At 50.7% G+C, this 20,641-nt stretch overlaps 1 long non-coding RNA gene across 1 annotated transcript; it reads left to right on the forward strand.

Moving 5' to 3' along the window:
- The first annotated feature begins 8,766 nt into the window (after window positions 1-8,766).
- On the forward strand, window positions 8,767-19,741 carry LOC130148224 (uncharacterized). The gene is made up of 4 exons (XR_008821500.1): window positions 8,767-9,262; window positions 10,804-10,986; window positions 18,226-18,444; window positions 19,480-19,741. It is a non-coding gene; the product is annotated as an uncharacterized LOC130148224 (long non-coding RNA).
- Window positions 19,742-20,641: the final 900 nt, after the last annotated feature.

Genomic DNA, 20,641 nt, shown 5'->3' on the forward strand with positions numbered 1-20,641 from the left:
GGGCACCCCCGGCTGCGCGGCGGCGGCGGCGGCACCCGGCGGCGGCACTGCCCGCGCTCCCCGCCCGCCGCGCCGGCACGCGTGGCCCCGCCGGAGCCCGTGGGGCCGGGGATCCTCCTGGAGCGGGCCCGGTGGCCCCGCGGAGAGGGTCCGGGGTCCCCGTGGGGTCCCCCGGACCGGTGGGTTCGGTGGGTCCGATGTCCCCATGGGTTGGGTCTGGTGTCCCAACGGGATCCCCACGGCCAGTGTCCCAGCAAGATCCCCTGGGCTGGTGGGTCTGATGTCCCCACGGGATCCCCCGGGCAGGTGGGTCCTGGGTCCCCATGGGATCCCCTGGGCAGGTGGGTCCTGGGTCCCCACGGGATCCCCCGGGCAGGTGGGTCCAGTGTCCACACGGGATCCCCCGGGCAGGTGGGTCCTGGGTCCCCATGGGATCCCCTGGGCAGGTGGGTCCTGGGTCCCCACGGGATCCCCCGGGCAGGTGGGTCCAGTGTCCACACGGGATCCCCTGGGCAGGTGGGTCCTGGGTCCCCACGGGATCCCCCGGGCAGGTGGGTCCAGTGTCCACACAGGATCCCCTGGGCAGGTGGGTCCTGGGTCCCCACAGGATCCCCTGGGCAGGTGGGTCCAGTGTCCCGGGGGAGCACGGGGTGGGCATGCAGCGGCAAGGGCAGGACCGACGGGGCTGCAGCCTTGAGGCCGTGGCGAGGGTGCGGTGTGGGGCGAAGGGCTTCGCCGGCACCGCTGTGGGGTCATTGTGCCACCCATCCCCACACACAGACTGGGAAAAGTCTCACGCGTCCTCCGAACCAAAAGGTTATGCTTATGCATAACCCCAATGAAACCTGCAGCCTCAGAACTTTGGAAACAGACAAAAAAAATAACCAGGAGTCACCACAGGTAATCGCTGTGAAGTTCAGGACTTCTCATGCTTTTGCAAAGCAGCTGCAATTCTTAGACGCCAGCTGTTGCAAAACGCTGAGCCCGACTAGAATGGTGTGTACCTGCCAAAGCAAACCTCTCCTCTGGAAGGGCTATGGTCATTTTCCCTGCTGAATGCTGAACAAGTAGAGGCAAGCTCATCAGATAAAAGGCGCATTTACCAAGATAAGGTAACAGCAGAACTCCCGGCACGGCACAGAGCCTCCGCTATCGCCTGCGAGAGTCCTGGTCCGCTCAACGCTGGGAGGAATCTGAGGTCAGGAGGTATTACGTGAGAGCGCAGAGAGATGTGACATGGGCAATGGAGACAGGCCTTTTAAGGCTCACCGCTGTCTGAAGGTGCATGTTGTTACCAGGAGGAATCCTAAAGGAAGTCAGAGCCTTGCAGAACTCTGCCGGCCGCAAATCTAAGGTTTATAAATACAAAAAACGCTTTACGGGATCCCAGCTGCGTCTCCCACATAAACAGTGCAGTGCTGTGTCCATGACACGGAGCTCCCGAAGAGCAGATGTGTAGGCTGTCCCACCCGGCACGGTCTTCTCGGTATCTTGCGTCTCAGCCCGCAAACCTGGCACTGACGGCCCTGATCTGCTGGCCCATCTTGAGGGTCCGCTGTGATGCTGCCGACCCAGCCCACCGTGGAGGACAGGACTTAGGGACCGAAAATGGAGCGCTGGGTACGAATGGGGGCACAATCACAGCTCCGGGCAGATTCTCAAAGCAGAGATTGTCTTTTATACAAGCACCGAACAAATCCAGCAATAATCATCAGAAAAAAATGGAAGTGATGCGTGGATTTGTCCCTTCCTGCAGTTCAGGAGAAAGTAACCAGCAGAAGTAATGGGTACTGAATCAGAGAGTTTATCCTGTCTCTGCCCTGAAGACCCAAGCTGTCATTTTCCAAACAAAGGGTGAAAATAATAGGTACAAATTTTGACCTGTCCCATCACTGACCCCCTGTCCAAGGCAACAGAAATAATTAGAGCTTGCCGCAGCTGATTGCTAATGAAAAATGAGGTTTGGGGCCAACCTGCTCTGCATTTTAAGTTCACTCCAAGTGTACGTGGACAGTTTCGTGCCCATGAATTGTCTGACTCCCGCTTGCTCTTTCAGATATTCGGTACATTCCTGCAGTGGGTGGTGAGCTACAAATCAGGGTCAGAGGTAATCCCCAATTATTTAGCCCTTTTACTGTTCTTGTGCTTGCCAAACAATTATCCATATCAGGATTTGCTCATGACCTTAAGGGACGTTGCCAAGGATTTAGGAGTCCCCCTAAAAAGAGGATCCAAGTGAAGTTATTACATTCTTGAGCACCAAGTTAGATTGCTGGAGAGTTGAATTACATTTTCCTGGGGATCAGTTTTCATAAGCTAGGGCTGATGCAATCATCAATTTGCCTTCTTGATTTTGTTTGCTGAATTATTTCTATGCGGAGGGCTCCTTTACAACGCACGATTAAGGCAGCAGTGAAATGTTTAAAAAGGCTTAATTTTTCTAAAGCCATTTTGCCGAGCAGCAGGTCTCCCGAGTGCTTGTTTCAGAAGGGCTGAGAGTCACAGGACAGCAGCAGCTCGTGTCCAAGGGGGATTTGCAGTTATTTACAGGCACAGTAAAAGGCTGGGGGCTGGTATGGAGGCACGCCGAAGGCAGGCGGGGGGGGTCGAGCCCCAGGACCTGCCCCTTCCCCAGGACTGTCCCCTCCCGACCACAGCGATTTGGGGGGAAAATGTTCCAAAATTCCCTGGCACCGATGTCTGATGGAAGCCTATGTGGGCAGCACTGGGAGATAACAGATGGGTTGTGGATTCAAGCTTACGATAAGGTTACTGAGGGTGGTTTTGTTTTAAAATGTCTCTTACTTAATATACCCATGAAGGCCAGGCATGTGCCTGTGGCCTGTAATCAAATCGCTGACTCTCCTTCTCTCTCGTTTCCAGCAATCTCGTTTCAGGTTACTGGCACCGGAGGTGAAAGAACAGCCATGTCTTGGCCCAGCAGCCAAGGCTGGACGCTGAGGTTACACCGTGCGGGAGGCGCTGCACGGATGCGGTTAGCCCTCAGCATCTGACGGACAGCCTCCGGGCCTCCGTAATTAATACCCATTACCTTTTGCAGAAGGAAAAGTTTCCGTGGACGCAAAACTGTAAGAGAGCGGAGGAGTGGGGTGCACTCGCACTCAGTAAACATGGTGGCTCCTCTCCTGAGCCAGGGCGATCTCCAGCCTCTGGGACGGACACGAAAGCACTTGGTGGGCAGAAGCCTGCTGCCAGCTACGTGGGATGGCACCTCCATTGAACACCCCCTGCCTCCCTGCAGCCTGAGGCCTGCGGTGCTGCAGCATCTTGGTCAGCAGAGGATGTATCGAGCCAGGAGCGCTCAGGATCGGCAGCTCCCAGGTCTGCAGGTCTCATTTCCCAGCTGTAGTGTCTAAGGCACGAGTAGGAGAGCCCGCAACCATCAGCTGGAAGGCAGGGTCCCGAGAGAGGCACTGCGGGACTTAACAGCGTAGGATCCGAGGGGCAGTTTGAAAGCCACCGCAGCTCTGCCTTGTCCTTCTGGTAGCCTGCAGGTAGTTGCAAAAGCTTGAATTTAGTGTGAAATCTGGTGGTTTCAGCTGCATCTGTGTGTGTGACTCACTATCTCGACAGCACAGCTGGCCACGCTCGCTGCCGCGATGAAAGGAACTGTCCGCAGGTTAGAATAAGTCAAGATTCAATATTGCGAGTATGCACACCCATCGCTGCTTAATTACCTCGGTTTGGGCTACCATGGACTGCGCTGAGATAAAACGCTGGGAAAACCTAGCGAGAGTTGTTGTCTCTGTGGAGTGCTGGGGAAGCGAAGGGCCCTCCCTCCGGCACTGCCCTGGATCGCTGCCGGGCACGTGAGAGCTGCGGGCATGACGCTGGCACCGCTCAGTGAAACTTGCCTGAGGACTATTCAAATGAAAGCCATTCCCCTCCTGGAGCGGAGAGGTTTGCCAACACCCAGTGTAGCAGTGGGAGGAATATGTAGGTGGAAACTATTTGGAAGTGGCAAAATTTGTGGACATTACAATTCATAATAAGAGACTTTAGCCCACTTTGATACTCTGTTTATTAAAACATGCCAGCTTCCTGGTGACATCCTTGCCCTGCCTCGCACTGCCAGCCAAACCCAGGCAGCCAGGGAGCTCACGCTGTTTAACCAGTTCCCTGCCGGCCGGTTGCACCATCTCGTGAGAAAGAACTCCAGGCGTGCACACCCGTGCACACCCCTCCGGCTGCGCGCCGGGCTGCAGCCTCTCCCACACCGCCGGCTGACCCTGCTAGCGCCAGCAGAGCCCCGAACCTCTGCCTGCACACGGCCTAAGAGCCATTTCAGAGGGGCTGATGTCCTCGCTGCGGTGCCCAGGCTGCTTGGTCTCTGTGGAGCTCAGGCGGGGCAGGGGACGGCGCGGGGTTACCCACACCATTGGGAGCCGGCAGGGAGCCAGCTGCGGGCAGGACAGCTCAGGAGCAGGAGTTGCTTCTCCTCCAAGTGACAGAGTTGTCTGGTGGATGCTTTGCACAATGGTATCTGATCACATTCCTCCTTCTGCCTAACATCAAACAGTGAGTCAGCGATGAAGCCTCATCAGATGTCTCTCTGCTTCAGCTTTCAGATCTGAAAAGCAGAAAGGATGGTGCTCTGCAAATATGCAAAGCAAAGAAAGTAGGGTGCCTTTAGATCTGACTTAGAAAACACCACAGCTTTTAACGACAGCATTATTTATTTTCTGCTGGCATTCATGCACACCAGCAGGAATCAATACCACCGGGGCTCCTAGTCTAGGGAGATTTTGTTCTTTCTGGGGGACGCAGGTAACAACAGCAACAGGGCCAAACTACATTGCGTCAGAGTCAAATATTAACGTAAGAAGTATTTTGAACATGCTAACTGGATTAAAAAGATTACACAGACCTCCTAGAAATACTAATAAAATAAAGGCAGAACAGGCAGAAGAAGAGACCCTGGGAGTATGTTCATCCCACAGTTCATGCCAGGACACAGACGAGTTAAACCTTGACTTCCACACCTCGAGTCTCTCGGCCAAGGTCTGTGTGCTTACGGCGTGTAAGATGCCTGTTGGTCGCTTTGGGGGGACTGAGTTCAGACTGTAAGTATCATTAGCAGCGGAGCAAAGGCTGTGTGTCAGGGCTCGTGGCAGAGGTGAAGAGCGCAGCAGCTTGGTGTGGGAAGCTGGTTGGGGCGAAACCTGGCAGGTGGCTGAAGCAGTGCCATGGGAAGGGGCACCCGGGGAACCCAGCCGAACTTCTGCAGGGATGCTGTTGGCTCCCGGGCCTGGACATAAGGGAGAACAAGCCCTTATACTGCATGTGGACTTGCTTCGCCCAGCCTGGTCTTTGTAGGCTTGTGGGATCGCACAGGATCAAGCACCTGCTTGCGAGGGAGTGGGATGTCCTCATGGCTGGCCGAGGGCTGCAGTTGTCTGCGTTAACCAGGGGCTGCTTAAGGCATGCAGATGCCTGACTACGTTGGGAGAGGAAAAGGGAGCACTGGCACCAACTCACTAGGAGTTAGCGAGCGTTTGACCCCTTTGAATAAATGGGACGCAAAGAAAATGCAGGCAGTAGGGGAAATGCAGGTGCATGGGCTCCTTCCTAACAGGCCAGACAAACCATACACATGAGATCGTTTCCTAGTCATGCAGACTTAAAAAACACTTGGACACGAATATCATTAAGCTCTGGGGTAGTCTGGAGCAGCCGTGGGAGAATGTAAGCAGTCATTTTCTAAATAAGAAGCCAAACCTCTGAATCCAGATCCACCTCCTCCCAAACTCCCGGTCTGATCCCATGTGCATCACGAGCCAGATGTGGCTTGGGCATTGCTCCTGCTGCAAATTCAGCTGAAATAAGCACAAACAGGAATTAAATGGAATAGGAAATATTCACGGTGGATTTGTGCCTAATCAAGATTACACACAGTTTTGCTGACTTTATTCCTCCAGCGCAAAACAGGACCACTACGTGCCATGCAGCAGCCCTGATGCCACGCTGCAGTCGGGCTCCTCACCTAAACAGCACCTGGAGGGGAACGTGCCTGTACTTACATAGAAAATACAGCCCACTGGGACTGAGTAAAAGGCAAAGTACACCCAAGGCTTCCCTACGAGAAGTACTAGTTGACAGGAATGTCTCTCATAGTGCCCTTCCCTCTGTATCAGAAGTGATCTGGCTGAGAAGTCCTGGAGCAAACCACAACTGAGGGTGTTGCTGTCTTCCCCAAATACTTTCTCTAATGAGGTTTTTAAATAGTTTTGCCCCGCCTACACTGGCAGCCAGAGCACTTTCATCTCCAGGTGAATGGGAACCGAGGTGGGACTCTGCTGTCTGCTGGGGAGGATCATTTCCATATTGCAGCCGAGGCGGTGAGGCTGCCAGGCAAAACCCGCGCTGTGGCAGGGAAGTGCTCGTTCTCTTCTCGGAGATGCCTGCTGATCATGGTGCAAATATTAACCGCATGCATCAGCGTTTGAAATGCAAAGAGCACTCCAGCAGTGTGGGTTCGCGGGAGGGGAGGTGCGTTTCGGTTACACCTTCACACCGATGAGAACTGTGCATCAGCCAGCAGGTAGCCACTGTAAAAATGAGATTTATATACAGAACTCGATTTGTTGACACCTGTACCTACGGTGCTCCGAGTAACCACACACCTTTCGTTCTTAGGTGGCAAAGATCACGGCTATCCTAGAGGTTTTTTGGTGGGTGTGAAAGTACTTTCCACGTAAATGCATCTCGCCCCCTTCTCCTCCCCTGCACTGGCTGCCGGCGGAGCAGCACTGACGTGCAGCCTCGGAGGCGTGCGCTCACCCACCCTCTCGCGCACGGCTGAGGAGGAGTCCGAGACTTGCCTTGCACCTCCGCGGGTTCATCTCCCACGAGGATGCCAGAGCAGGGACAGCGCTGACCTCACACCACCACTTCGCAGGGCTGAGTATGGGATCTGAGAGGTCAGACGGTGCTCTGAGTATTTTTTCCTAAGGGAAAAAGAATACTTTCCTCACAAAATATTCACATGGGCTACATCCCAATAATGTGGGGAAATACAAATGGCTACATAAGCTCATTACAACTGTCCCTTCTGATTTTATAAACTGCACGTCCGTATAATGAAAATAAAGTCCCAGCCCTGAAGAGCTGCGAACAGCTGCAGCTGCTGCCCAGATGTGGTTGCCCAGAGCCTCTGCAAAGGTTTCAGGAGAAAACCCCCATCTGCCTCACACGTAATGCCAAAACAGAGGACAGAGGTTTAGTTTTATGAACCTCAACCAAGGAGACATTAAGTGCCTTTGATCTCCAGATATAAAAATGATCTTTTGATTTAAGATTATGAAAATGAATAACCATCTGCTAAGAAACAGCTACGGACCCACGTTTTATTGAGGCCATATGGTGTCCAGGGTTTCTACGTATGAATTCAATTAGCTGCTTGTGTCTGCGTCAGTAATTCTGTATCCACCCAGTCATGTTTTTGGAACAAATATTATAATATTCCCATGGATCCTCCAGACAGTGGGAGGTGTTTCCTTCACTGTGAAGGTTTTGGGAAGTGATGACTTTGTCTCATTTCATCTTACCCTACTCTGCATTTTTTGTCCCTCACTTCTCAAGCTCGGAGCTTGCCCCAGGACCTCTGAGCCGGCTGTGGTGTTGAATAAAGACATCCCTGGTTCCCATTTGCCTGTTGGGCTCACGTTCCAGCTTTCCCCATCACCCTCACAGGAACTTCTCCCATCCACCTCTCCTGCACTGGGACTGAGTTCACATTGTTGTTGAAAATAGAACCCATTTCTAACCTAAGCCAGATTTACTCCAGTCTCCTTTCCACAATGTTTACCAGGGGTTTACTCAGGGCTCGGCTCTGTTGAGAGCAAGGTATCAGTTGCCACCACCTTGCAATCTGGAAGGGTGGCGTGATGTAAAGATAACAGGCCTTTTAACAGGGTGCAGAAGGGTGGGAATGACCAGTTGCCTGACTGGCCACGAGCACTGCCAGACGGGTGGCTTTCCTGCCTGGGAAGCCAGGCTATCCAGAACCTAATTAGTTGCTATGATCTTTCAGATCTAATAATCTGGAAGTCCCCTTTTTTTTTAATTATTTTTTTAAAGGTGTGGCTCGGCACCACACGCTACACTCAGCAAGCTGCATATTTGCACCGATTTGCCTCTGCAGTGTTGGAAGCAGGAAAAATCCTGTTATGGGAGCAGGCTGGGCAGAAGCCCCGAGAGCAGCAGGCTGTAATTAGGGGCAGGCTGCACTTGCAGGCTGCACCTTCCTCTGCATCCTGATAACTCCTCTGTGCAAGAGACAGCCTTGAAAAATGCTCCTGAGCAGAAAGTATCCCTAGCAAAGCGATGGTATTTAAAGGGATGGAATTTGTTGTTTTCTCTTGACTTTTTTGGGGAGGGATGGGGTTGTCAAGCTAAAATGCTATTTATAGAGATGCTTCTCGAAAGGTTTTCTTTTTTCCCTCCTCTTTCTGTGCACATACTAGCACAGCATAGACAGAGCAAGGTTTAGCTTTGGCTAAGAAATACCAGTTTTTGTAGAGCCCTGCATTATGCCAGAACAATACAGAGCAGAGACTGTCACAGGAGCTCCCACTCAGACCAGGTCCACCTCCTCCTGTGAGGACACGCTCTGCAGAGACACCCTCTGTACCCCCTGGCTCATGGCTGCGGCCCCCCTCACCACCATGCCCTGGGAGCACAGCCAGCAGTTCCTTCTCTTAGAAAACCACTTCTTCCCTGACAAGGCTCCTTTACAACCGCCGCAGGCTCGGCATCGCTGCTGCCCTGGACCTTGCCTGGAGCACCGTGCAGCAGTCCTGGAGACCTGCAGGGCTCCTGCTCCAGCTGCTCCTCATCAGCTTGAACGCCTGTTCTGGGTGTCTAATTGTCCTCAAGCTGCTGTCACAGGCTGGGCACAGAGTCTGAAAACAAGGTCTGCCACCCCAGCACAGACCTGGGCTTTATTTTGGTTTTTGTTTGTTTCCTTACAAGCATTTTTTAAATCTTAATGCCATACGGTTTCTGTCTACTACAGCTTGTGGAAGGGGCTGGCCAGCTGAAACATCCTGACATCCTTTATACCTGTAAACTACAGTCTTACACCTATCTGAAGGCTGGGCCAGGAGCCCCTTGGACTGTCCTCCTTCCTCTGCTGCACTGAGAAAATCTGAACCAGGATGATACGTTAAATTCCCTGGCCCACATTGCCCTGCTGTCCAGAATGGCACCATCACACAGCAACCACCCCGAGCTGCCCAAGGTAAGACCTCTCTTTTCAGGTGTTTCTTGCCAATGATCCATGTTTGACTGTGTTTCAAGAATAGCTTTACGCTATGGGTAATGCTGGAAGGTCCTTCTCCTCCCTGCCTTTCCTGGGGACCAGCCATGGAACCAGTGGTCCATCCGGGCATGCTGTGGCTGCTGCACCTGGGTAACCCAGAGGGGCACCTTTCGGGGCTGGCTCTGCTCATTCTGCATGGCTATGATTAGAGACTTAATACAAATTAAAGGATTATAAGCATAATAACGCACAGCAAAACTACTAATTTCCAGTGGTTTCTCTTTTTAACAATAAAACATAAGCCCTTTACCAGATGGGTTTTACAAAGAAGGGCTCTGAAGAAGCAGCCATGAGGAAAGAGCAGCAGAGCGGAGGGATGAGAAAATGGAGCAGGTTCTCATTAGGGTGCAACGCATGTAATAATTACTTGAGGAAGCACAGGGGATGGCAGGGCTCATTGCATTCTGGATCCCACAGCAACTGCAAGCCTGCCTGCATGTGCAGCTGCTACAGTCCTGGAATACAATTTTTGCAGCTCTGTCTAACCCAAACATCCCTTGCCCTTTCCTTCCCAGGAACTCTTGGGAACCTATAACTGTTCCAACAGGCCGCATGTTTTTTTTTTTTTTCTTCCCCTTGGTGCTGAACTGCTTGATAAAGCAGTTACTGCTCAAAACCAGGATTTTAGGCAGCTAGTTCAAATTTGACACCCAGCAACATGGATTAGTCAACTTTACGCCATAGTCATCACTCCAGCTTCTTCAGCCTCCCTTGACAAAACTCACATAAGCATCCCTGTGATGCTATTACCAGATGTTCTGGTTTTCCATCCTCACAATTTGTCTTATTGAAGGGATCCACCAAAGATCCTCTGATCTGCTGGCATGTCCTTCAGGACTCCCTTACTGCAGCCCATGCCAGCCCAGGCAGGTGGCAGGTTTCTGGGCTCCCAAACCTCGATGCAGAACCTTCTGCAAATGTTAAATCCACCCACCCCTACCCATCGCCATCACACATCACTAACATCACCCATTTCAAACTGTTTTGAGGAAGGTTAAGAGTTGGCTGGTTGAAGCCAAGGTTGTGACTAATATTTTTTGGGGGAAAGTACTCTATGTCAAAACAAGTGAATAGTGAAGTGGAGACATGTGGTACAGAGATGTGTGGAGGGAGGGAGGGGCTTTCTTGTGCCAAATTTCCCTTCTCCCTAAAAGGAGAACCCAAGTTGCCTTATTTCTTAATGCAGAATGAGACAGAGAAGGAAAACTTCCTTCTTTACTTCTTTTAGATCCTCGCATTTCTAGAAAGCTGCTGAATCACACCCTTATGATATGCTGTCATGGAAATGGACCCCCTCGGCTTCTACTCGTGGCCGCTGTGGGCCAGCCCACTGGGTGGGTTTCATAGCTGTTGGAGCCAGAAGAGCCCCTTACGTGCATCCCACCTGACCCTTGTGTAGCACAGGCTGTAACGACACTGCTGCGCCACAGCGATCTTTTTCTCATTGCTCCTTCCCGCAGCAAGAGGCTGCAGGTTTGAGCCTTCCTGAGCCTTCCCCCAGCCAGAGCAAGCTGTGCAAGCAGGCACACGGAAACCTGCAAGAAAAGCCAGTGGAGTCCAGGCCCAGGGGCAACTGATGCATCCAGCAGACAACAGCAGCAGGTCCATTCCTTACGAGCTACAAAAGAATGAACCAGAGTCAGGTATGTTATGTGGAAAAATCTGGGTTCTGTGACTTCGTAAGTAAAATAAAAACAATTATTCTTAGTCATCTAGAGCAGGCAAAGGACTCAGCCTTCATACCTACTTTGCTTCCAAAAGTTATTCAAGCCCTATGGAGCCACATATATTTGCTTATTAACTATGTGACTGCAATAGCAAAGCCGCCTTCCTCTCTCTCAAGCTCAAATGTGGTATGTAAAATGGCAGTGCCTTTTATAGCCCTGTGCCCACAAAGACTCAGCTGCAGAAGTCATTTCCTATTTACATCAAAAAAAAAAAAAAAAAAGCACAGTTCAGCAAAGATTGCTACGACTCCAGCCAGCAAGGTGCTTTCTGCAGGTGTGGATGGGTGATTCACCCTCCCGTCAGCAGCCGGGGGCCCGGCTCCAGCCAGCGCCTCTGCCCACAGGTTATCTTCATCCTCCGGCTTCCAGTGCTTCCCCAGGCCTAGGCAATCCCAAGCACACCCAAATAAAGTCCCAAATCAATCCTGTCTGGCCTCACCCTCTTTCCCAGCAGAGGGTTTGGACTGTTTCCATGTTTCTCTTCCTCCCAGAGGAAGTCTTTCTTAAAAGCAACTGACTGCCTTTGAAAGCCTGAGCCAGAAGATCGGACTTCGCCTGCTGCCCCGCTCTCCTTATCTCTTCTGATTAGAGTAACAACCCTCCAAGTCTCTCCTACGCCCCAGACAGGCTTTCCTCTTCCCCCACAAACAGCATCCCCTTCCAGGGACCAGCCCTATTACCAGCTCCTGCCCTCGTTAACCCTTTCACAGCCCCTGCCCTCTTTGTGCTCTCGGCCACACAGCACGGATGTTGGGAGCAGCAGGCGAGCTCTGCGGCGCGGGGAACCCGTCCGGGGGCATCCAGCCAGTTCCTACTGATAACACCACCGAGGCAGCAAGGAATTAGGAGCTGCACACGGAAATAAAACATCCCATGGTATAAACAGCTGGCTGAAGCCCGTCAATTTTGCCTACTCTTTAAAAACTCATCGGAAATACTAAAATACACGGATTTTTTGCTAGCCGTCCCTTGGGAACACTAGTGTTGTTCCCAGCCAGCAGTGAGGAGCTGTCAGGATGCCCAGAGCATGACACAACTGGCTCAACGCCCCTGACAACCCCAGTTTCACTGGAAATCACGGTGCTGGGCTGGACAGTCTGGTGCTGTGGCTTTGCCACCGTCCAGACTTCAGCCCGCTCAGTGTGGATGCACAGTGAAAGGCACTTCCCAAAGCCAGATTTTACAAAAATGAATTTTACCACTGCCACCTAACCAAAAGCAGGACTCATTTCAGATAATCTTCACAGATAGGTACAGGGGAAACACAACCCAGGCAACCTCAGGAACAACGCACCTTAGCAGAGATTGCTCCATTAATCACTTTGGCTGTAACTCAGCATCACCAAAATTAGAGAGGTCTGAGGCTAGCTTTTCAATCTGAGAAGCCGTGTCACATTGTGACTAGATACTGTGCTGAAATTCAGCTGCCGGAATTATGGAGGTGGAAGACCTTTATTTAGCCTGATCTTCCATCGTGAAACCTCCCCCAGACTTCCAGCAAAACCCTTCTCGGAGCATGTCAGAGTGCTGAGTAACAGGACCAGTTCAGCTGACTGGCGTGACCTCCAAGCTGCTTACCCTTGTGTAGTTTGGATACCAAAGTATTCATCAGAAAGTAACGTCCTCAGAAAGTTGGTGGGAGACCTTTAGTTTTCATTTTCTTACGGATTTTTTAAATACAAATAAATTATATTTCTATTGGCAAAGAAAACACTAAAACCTCCTTTAACCATACAACAATTTTGAAGAACATTCTGCATTTGCTTCGGCGGTGCTCTTCCCTCTCCTACGGCCAGCGATGGCTGTCATTTTATTAATCTCTTAGCAACATTTATGAGCATGAATTTGTGCAGTGCCGGGGTCACCACACCCACTACCAAATCACACATCCACACAGCCAACTTTCCAGAGAAAAGAAATAATAATAATAAAAAAAATCTACTCTTTCAGCATCTCATTCTCACTACTCAAACATTACTGATTTGGGGTGGAAATTCCCTGGCAGGAGCTTCTGTTTCCATTTCTGCATGTTCCTGAGAAAAGTGGTGAAGAAAGTTTCAGGGTACGAGCTGTGGTGTGCTAGAGCCACAGCCTCACCCAGGACTCACTCAGACTCTTTGAACATAACCCCAGCATGGGTTAAAGTTGGGGCAACGATGGGGACCGCTTTGGGATGTCTGTGTTCACTGAAGCTAACGGGGCTCTCACCGCCTGAACGGTGGTGATCTCAGGCTCCAAGGCAGGAGAAGCCACAACGTGGTTTTGTGAAGAGGTGGGTGCACCTGCACGCCTTCCGTACAGGCAGACAGACATCCATGCCAGACCAGGCTCAGCTCACATAGTGGCAGCAGGAGCCTTCATCCTCAGGTGGAAGAGCGTGTCATCACACAGCACTCCCATGTCAGGAATCACCTCCTGCCTCTGGCACAGGCTCCAGCTCCCAACTAAGAACAAGATACAAGTGGCCCAAGGGCCAACCTCCATCCCACCTCACTACAGAACAACATGTGGCTCAAGAGGCACCTTTCGCTCACACATTACTTTCCCCGTGCATTGTGTCCTCCACTCAGTGCTTCCACAGAGCTGTAGTGATGCCACCAGGGCTGACAGGAGGTGGAAGACAAGGCAGCAGCATGGCCACACCACCGATGGGACATTCATGGTCCACCATCCCTTCCCATCACTGACCTATCATGTTTGTTTCCAATTGCAAAAGACAGAACCCCTCCCCGCTCCGAGCCTGCTGCTGGCCACATACCGAGGGCAGCTGAGGAAGAAACAGTGACTCAGAGGAGGGGAGACTTCCAGGTCAGGCTGGCTTTGGGGGAACTGCCAGCGCCCTGTCCCACGGGGGAAGTGAGATGGGGAAGCGGAGCGAGCTGGCACAGGAGGTCAGCGACAGGTCAGGTGGGCATGCACAGACATCTCTGAACTGGCCTTCAGATGGAATTCAGAAATGAATGCTTGCTTGTCTGTCGCTCACAAGGGTGTACGACATGAGTGGATATAGATGTATGTCTGTCTAGATGCCCCACTCCCCCAGCTTTTGGAAGATAAGGTTGGTTTTTTTACTTCTATTGCCAGTGCTACCACTCAGTTGTCATATTTTATCTCTGTGGACAGTTTCCATATCAAATTCTGCCAGTAAAGTGCTCTGGGACTTTTTAGTACAAAAAGCGCCATGTAAGTTTAAAACTATCTCTCAGTGCCATAAAATTACTTAGAAATAATGTAATCTCTTCAATTCTGGAAACTCAGCATGATGCAGGATTTAATCTTTACCTGTCATTGGCCAAGTACATTCTTGTACTCCACCAAGATGTCTTAGCAACTGCCCTAAAGTGAATACAATGCCACAATTTCTGCTGTTAGGCTGACGATTGATTGATTTTCACTGCTTGGATAAAGAGAAAGAAAGAAGTGAAATAGTGAAATGAATAGAAGTGAAACCACTGGTTATGCTGAAAACACAGCTTTGTTAGGAGAACTGCACTACCCACCATTTATCGCAAAATCTGATTTCTGCAGCCTGGATGGCAATGCCTCGTCACTTAAATGTCAGATTATGGCCCACAACACCCAGAAAACCACAGCAGTACAAATCCACAGCTGTTCCCTGCCTCCCTTTCCTTAGGCAAAGAATTAGGAACAGTGAAAACAAAATCATGGGACCGAAATAATAAGAATTAAAAAAAAAAAGAAATCACAAGACGGGTGGTTTGGAGCTGGGCAGCGCAGGGAGGGTGCCCGCAGCTGGAGCACCGCGTGCAGCACGGCGCAGCCTTTGTGACGCAGGGACCAGCGCTCAGGCTCTTGCTGCCTCGGCACGCCATGCAGGACCTTTTCAGCTGGGATTTCTCCCTCCTTTCGCTTTTTCCAGCTCCTGAAGTCTGCACCTGAACAGAGGGCACAGAGGAGCCAATCTGATTTACTGAATTTTACCCTTTTCTCCTATAAGGAAACTTCCTTCCCCCCCCCCCCCCCCGAAAATTTCAAAACCTGTACATTTTGGGGCTGAAAGCTCCTCAGTGTGCCTTCAGCTAAAGAGGGACTTTGACTTCCCACCTGCCACTTGGGGACTGATGCAAGCAGGATAGCGAGCAAGCTGACTCCCATTTCCCAGGAGACGGTTCAGCCAGATTTAGGAAAAACTGAGCAGTCTCCTGTGCCAGGACCCATCGCAGATGCTGGTGGAAAGGCAGGGATCTAGCTCGAGCACTTGAAGACTGTGCTACGGCTCATTGCCAGACGATGCAGCAGAAGAGTCCGTGATCGGCAGCAGGCACAGACGCTGGGCTCAGCTCTCCACGGGGACCCCCAGCCGTTCAGGCTCTGCACCTAAATATGTAAGCTGGGTTCCCCTTGCCCTGGTCTGCATGGGAAAGAGAAGCATTTCACCTCACCTGCAGAAGTCCTATTACTCCCCAGTGACTACATCAGGACCTCAGGTAGCTTTTCTCCCACCCTGTGGCCCCATACATCAGAGGAGATGTTTGGTCAGATGTGTTGTCCACTTCTCCACTGTGGCTGGAGTCAGGGAAAACCCCAGAATAGGAAGGGATGGGGTGTGACCTCATGCAGAAACACCTCACCAGGAGGCAGATGCTCTGTGGTCTCTCCCACGCAGCATGACCCGAGCACATGTCACGTATGCTGGCACACGTGCACAGCCATGGGGCTCCCTCTGTGTGCCTACAGCAGGACGGATGCCATGCAGTGGGATTTCTGCATTAGGAAAGATGATCGGCTGACCTTCAGAAGACAGATACAATTTTCATTACCTCAAGTGCAGGTTTTTACGGTGAGACAAGCACCGTGCAAGTGACCTCTCGCTTGGGATGTACGTGGAGACCAGCCGTTCAGATCTGCCCTGTCTTCCTCCCACCATTACCCCTTATAAATCAGTCCTGAAAGCCATTTTCAAAAACTTCAGGCTAAGGCCACTATGTGTTCCTTGGCTCCATCACAGTGGAATTCATCACTGGTAAATTATTTTGCTAAATCCATTAAGCAATTCAACCAGAACAGCACAAGAACCCCAAAATATGCTGTGTTTGTGGCAGCAGGCAACCTGCACATTCCCTGAGCGCCTCTGCATTCAGAGGTGACAGAACTGTTAACTAATATTGGCAAATCAAACTTTGCAACAACCCAGATCGTCTGACTCCTGGTCTTGTGCCTTGATCACAAGACAATCTTTCCCTCTGCAAGAGCACTGAGAGCGAGGGATGAAACATCACTTCTGTTGCCCAACACCTCCCCCACGGACATGTTCCACTCAGACCTTGGTATACATGGAGGAGAGCCAAGAAACGGATGTAATAACAAAAGTAATTCCTGGGCAGCCTCTTGCAGGGCTCTTCTATAAGCTCTGGGCAGAAGCTCTGAGCTATCAAGGTTTTTTCACTCCCATCTTGGTAATCCTGGATCTTCACAGCACAGATTTAGGACTGAGGTGAACCTCAGGCAGGGCAGCCTGCACCATGAGGAATACCAGATTTGGCCATATGAAGTCTTGTTTCTTAGGGGGAAAAACCAAAGATAACACCCTGGAAACTAAACATGACTTTCTTTATTCTTTCTTTTCCTTCTTATGAGGCCAATGAGGCTGCTGCATTCTTGAAAAAATACAAATGCAATCCCCTCGATTAATTTATATGGAAACTGGCTCCAGCCTACAGTAAGGATTCAGTATCAGAATAAGTTTTGCACAATGGAACATCTCTATAAACTGAAAACCCTGTGGATTCATCTGTTCAGGATATCCCTGTTTCCTGATCCTAACCCAAAGCCCACTCAGAGCCTTTCCACTGGCTGCAGTGAAATTTGGATCAGATCAGCTAAACAGAGTTGCTACTGGCTTCTCCGCAAGCTCCAGCAAAGCAGTCAGCCCCGCGGCCTTAAGGGTACACAGGTACCAGTACCGGTCAGACTGGTGACAACTAGGTGCCCATGTCAGCCTGGGAGCTGAGCCCTGCTCTCCCTCTGCTGCTGGTCCCATCTCCGGCACCGCACAGGGGAGCAAACTGTGGACTGCATGGACCGGAGACGCTCAGGCTCTCCAAGTATCATAGACAGACATGCTCCTTGCTTGGTTTTAATTTCTAAAAAGGCAGAAGCAAAGCCAAGGAATGTGTTGTTGCTACTGATATTCTGGGTCGGCTGCTTGCTTTGCTTGTATTTACATGCTTTGGGGAGTCATTCCCTGTCTTGCAGAACTGCTTTCATGCGGTGTTAATATTTCTCGAGCATCCTGCGGCTCACTCCACTCTCTTTCTCATTAGTCAAGTGACTTTTCCTTTCTGTAATCAATAATGACCCTCTCCAGAACTAGCTAATCTGAGGGGGGCGGGGGGGGGAAGGTGTTATCGATCACATTTTTACTGATCTAAACTGAACTGTCTTTCCTAAGGAGACAGACAACATGGCTTTTCATTACCCTACTCCCTTTCCTTTGGCTTGACCCGTTTCCTTTCTTTTTTTCCCCTCTTGCCAATTGAATCAAATCCTGTAACTAACCTTTAAGGGTTCCTTAGTCTTTATTTTGTTCCTATTAACCTTCTGTTTCTCTGGATAATTCTGCAGCCAAGAGTAGGTGTGACTCCCACGTTACAAGTCTAGCTGTGCTGTTGACTCATGTGCTGTGCTCGCAAAGCCAGCTCCTTTAATGGGAAGGCTTATGCAATGTAGCGAGGTCTCCCAGAGCATATGCTCTTACTCGAGTTGTGAGATTTCTGCTTGTTCCCTCTGCTAAATGAGACTGAAAATGCTGGTGGGCCGCACAGAAGGTACACGCTATTTCATGAGCCCTTACTATGCCCTGAATCTGCACATGAGTCCCTGGGCCCCCGCACAGTCCATATGAAAGATACTTTGGGCAGAATCCCCCCCCTCTAGACCCAAAAATCAAATATTTGCAAAGCGATGCTTCTTGGCTCGGGATCATGGCGATGCTGCAGAGAAGCCAGTGCCCTCCGAGGGGGCAGGCTGGCTGCAGGCTGCCTGCCCTCCCAGAGCTCGGTAATCGCCCAGCGAGCAGCCCTGGCTTTTAAAGGCCACTTTACAGTACACGGAAATTATATAAAGTGAACTCAACAGACGGTCAGATTTGGCCTGTCATGTTGGGAGGACTCTCACACAGATATTTTTTTTCAGGAGGGAAACCAGCAAGACATGGTGAAAAACACCCTATAGCTTTTAACTAATGTCTTTGAGATCTAGCCATCTGTTACCATGAAATTCAAGTAAGAAGCAGCCACCATTTTGAAGACAGTCGCTTAAAAATGTGAGAGAATTTAGCCCTTGATTCCTTGGACAGAAACCTGCTTCGATGCCCACCTGAAAGGCCAACGCACAAACTACAAACCTCTCTGGGTAAGATTGCATCTTCCTTGCAAGGCTGAGTAAAAGCTGAGCTAATGGCTACAAAACTCCTGACACTCCCGCTTCCCATGATGGAGGCAGTGAGAGCCAGGGTGGATGCAGGGGGCATGGACCCCCCTAAGCGGGACCTTGGTACCCCGGCACCCCTGGCAGGCAGCAGGCAGCCGGGACCGAGCGAGCTGGCGCAGGTCAGAGCAGCCTCTGCTATTTCCTGCGAGGCTGACTGCCACCCAGCCCGTAAACTCACAAGATTCATAAAACGCAAAAATAAAACCTTGCAGAAAGGAAAAAAAAAAAAAACATCTCCTGCAACAGAGCTGATGTACTGCCCGTTTGGGTTTTCGCTCGGGTTTCCCACAGCATGCTTCGCAAGGGGCTTGAGGGCTCGAGGCAGAGCAGTGCGAGGCAGCGCTGCGTCACCGCGGCCCTTGGCTGGAAGTTCTCTGGAGAGCCGGCTGGAACGTTAACCTGGGGCTCGCTGCAACGCTCCCGGTGGCACCTTTCCCAAAAGGAGATTAAACCCAGCAGCTGCTGATATGGAAACCAAGTGTTTGAACTGCAGTGCACTTACATATGCTAATAGTGCGAAGCCACCGACTCCTGCAAACGTGATGCAGGAAATGACTAAACGTTTAGTGCTTGTTATTTAGCAGTATTCCTGGAGACACGTAGGTGGTGTGGACAGCATGGTATGTGCATTAAAGTGCAATTTAGGTCAATGATTCTTTGAAAGGACTATTCTTCGCCGCCCCCCCCCCCCCCCCCAGGGGCATTTGCTATTCAAAGATTAACTTTTCCAGCTATCTTTTCCAAACAGTTCCCATCAGCTCAGAATAAAATTAAAAAGGGGAAAAGACGATAGGAACTACCCTGTTTCAATACTGAAATATCTCTGCAAACTTCTTCTCATTTTATCTATTTTTAATGCTTACAAGAAGAATTTAAAAGAAGCTTTACAGGGAAGAGTGCATGTTTAGACAAAACCTATAATATTTTATAAGGTGTCTGAGTCTAACTTTTTAACAGGTGAACTGACAACCCAAAATGAAAACCAGACCTGGGAAGACCAGCCAAATACAGCCTGTGGGAAGGCATCAGCACAGCTTCAGCTTACACTGCAGCGTGCCAGGGCTGCGATCCTCCTTTTCCATGGACTCTCCAGTGCCCAGCAGTTCATGAAGCATCTCTGAGTATGCGAGGTGGTGCCTCCAGCCCTGTCCCAGCACCCAGGGGACCTCATTAGGAAACACAAATATTCTCCAAAAGCTGCCTAAAAGCTATTAAAAGCATGTGCTGCCTAAATCTATCATTGTATCATCTATCATGTGTGCATTACTGTAAGGAAAACCAGTACATCCACCACACTCAAATGGAGCTGAAGGCTCCTTGCCCTCCTGGGAGACAGAGAGACCCAGGGGAGATAAGGCTGCTGCAGAAAAGTGTTGCATCTCTGAGCACCGGAGTTCACCTGCAGTGGGAGCAGGCACACAAAACACCCAGGTTTCTCCCCAGTGCTGAGGGACTCTGGCACTGTTTTCAGCAGGAGTCCGAAAAATCCCAGACTGAAATCAGCGGCAAGTCTCCGGTGGGGCTGGGGGAAGGATTTACTGGGAGGGCAGCCCCTAACACAGGCTTCATGAAAGAAAATGTCTCTCTGCTAAAGAAAAAAAAATTATTGATGGCAATGCAGTTTCCTGCTCCAGCACCAGCAGTAAGAAATTCAGAAGACCCTTTTCAAATGGGAATGAGACCAGGCAGAACACTGGTCCTTTCAGGTCACCTATTTTTTTCCACCCAAGGATCAGCTAAACAAAATCCCAAGAAAAGCTCATTGTATCCATTTAATTATTTAATCAATAGCACCGCTTTCAAATCTCCTCCTTGCCATCGCTCAAGAAAAGCCTGGTGTCCCTCACAGTATCAGTGATATCCAGGGGACCACAAAGCATTTTAGGGGGGACTGCTACAGGAGTTGAATTTAAGTTAAATTCAATTCAAAAGGCATTAAATACATGCAGCCAGTGACAGAGTGAGGGGAAACAATAGCTATGACACTTGCCAAAGCTCACCCATGCATTTGGGTACAAAAGCTGGCTTTGAGGAGGGTGAGCACACTGCAGGGATGCCCAGGTTATTCCGATGTCTTTCCAAGAGCTCCAAGGGTCCTGCAGTTGCCAGCTGGGCGCAA

The sequence above is a fragment of the Falco biarmicus genome, chromosome 4 (assembly GCF_023638135.1).
Source record: "Falco biarmicus isolate bFalBia1 chromosome 4, bFalBia1.pri, whole genome shotgun sequence".
Classification (NCBI taxonomy): Eukaryota; Metazoa; Chordata; class Aves; order Falconiformes; family Falconidae; genus Falco; species Falco biarmicus.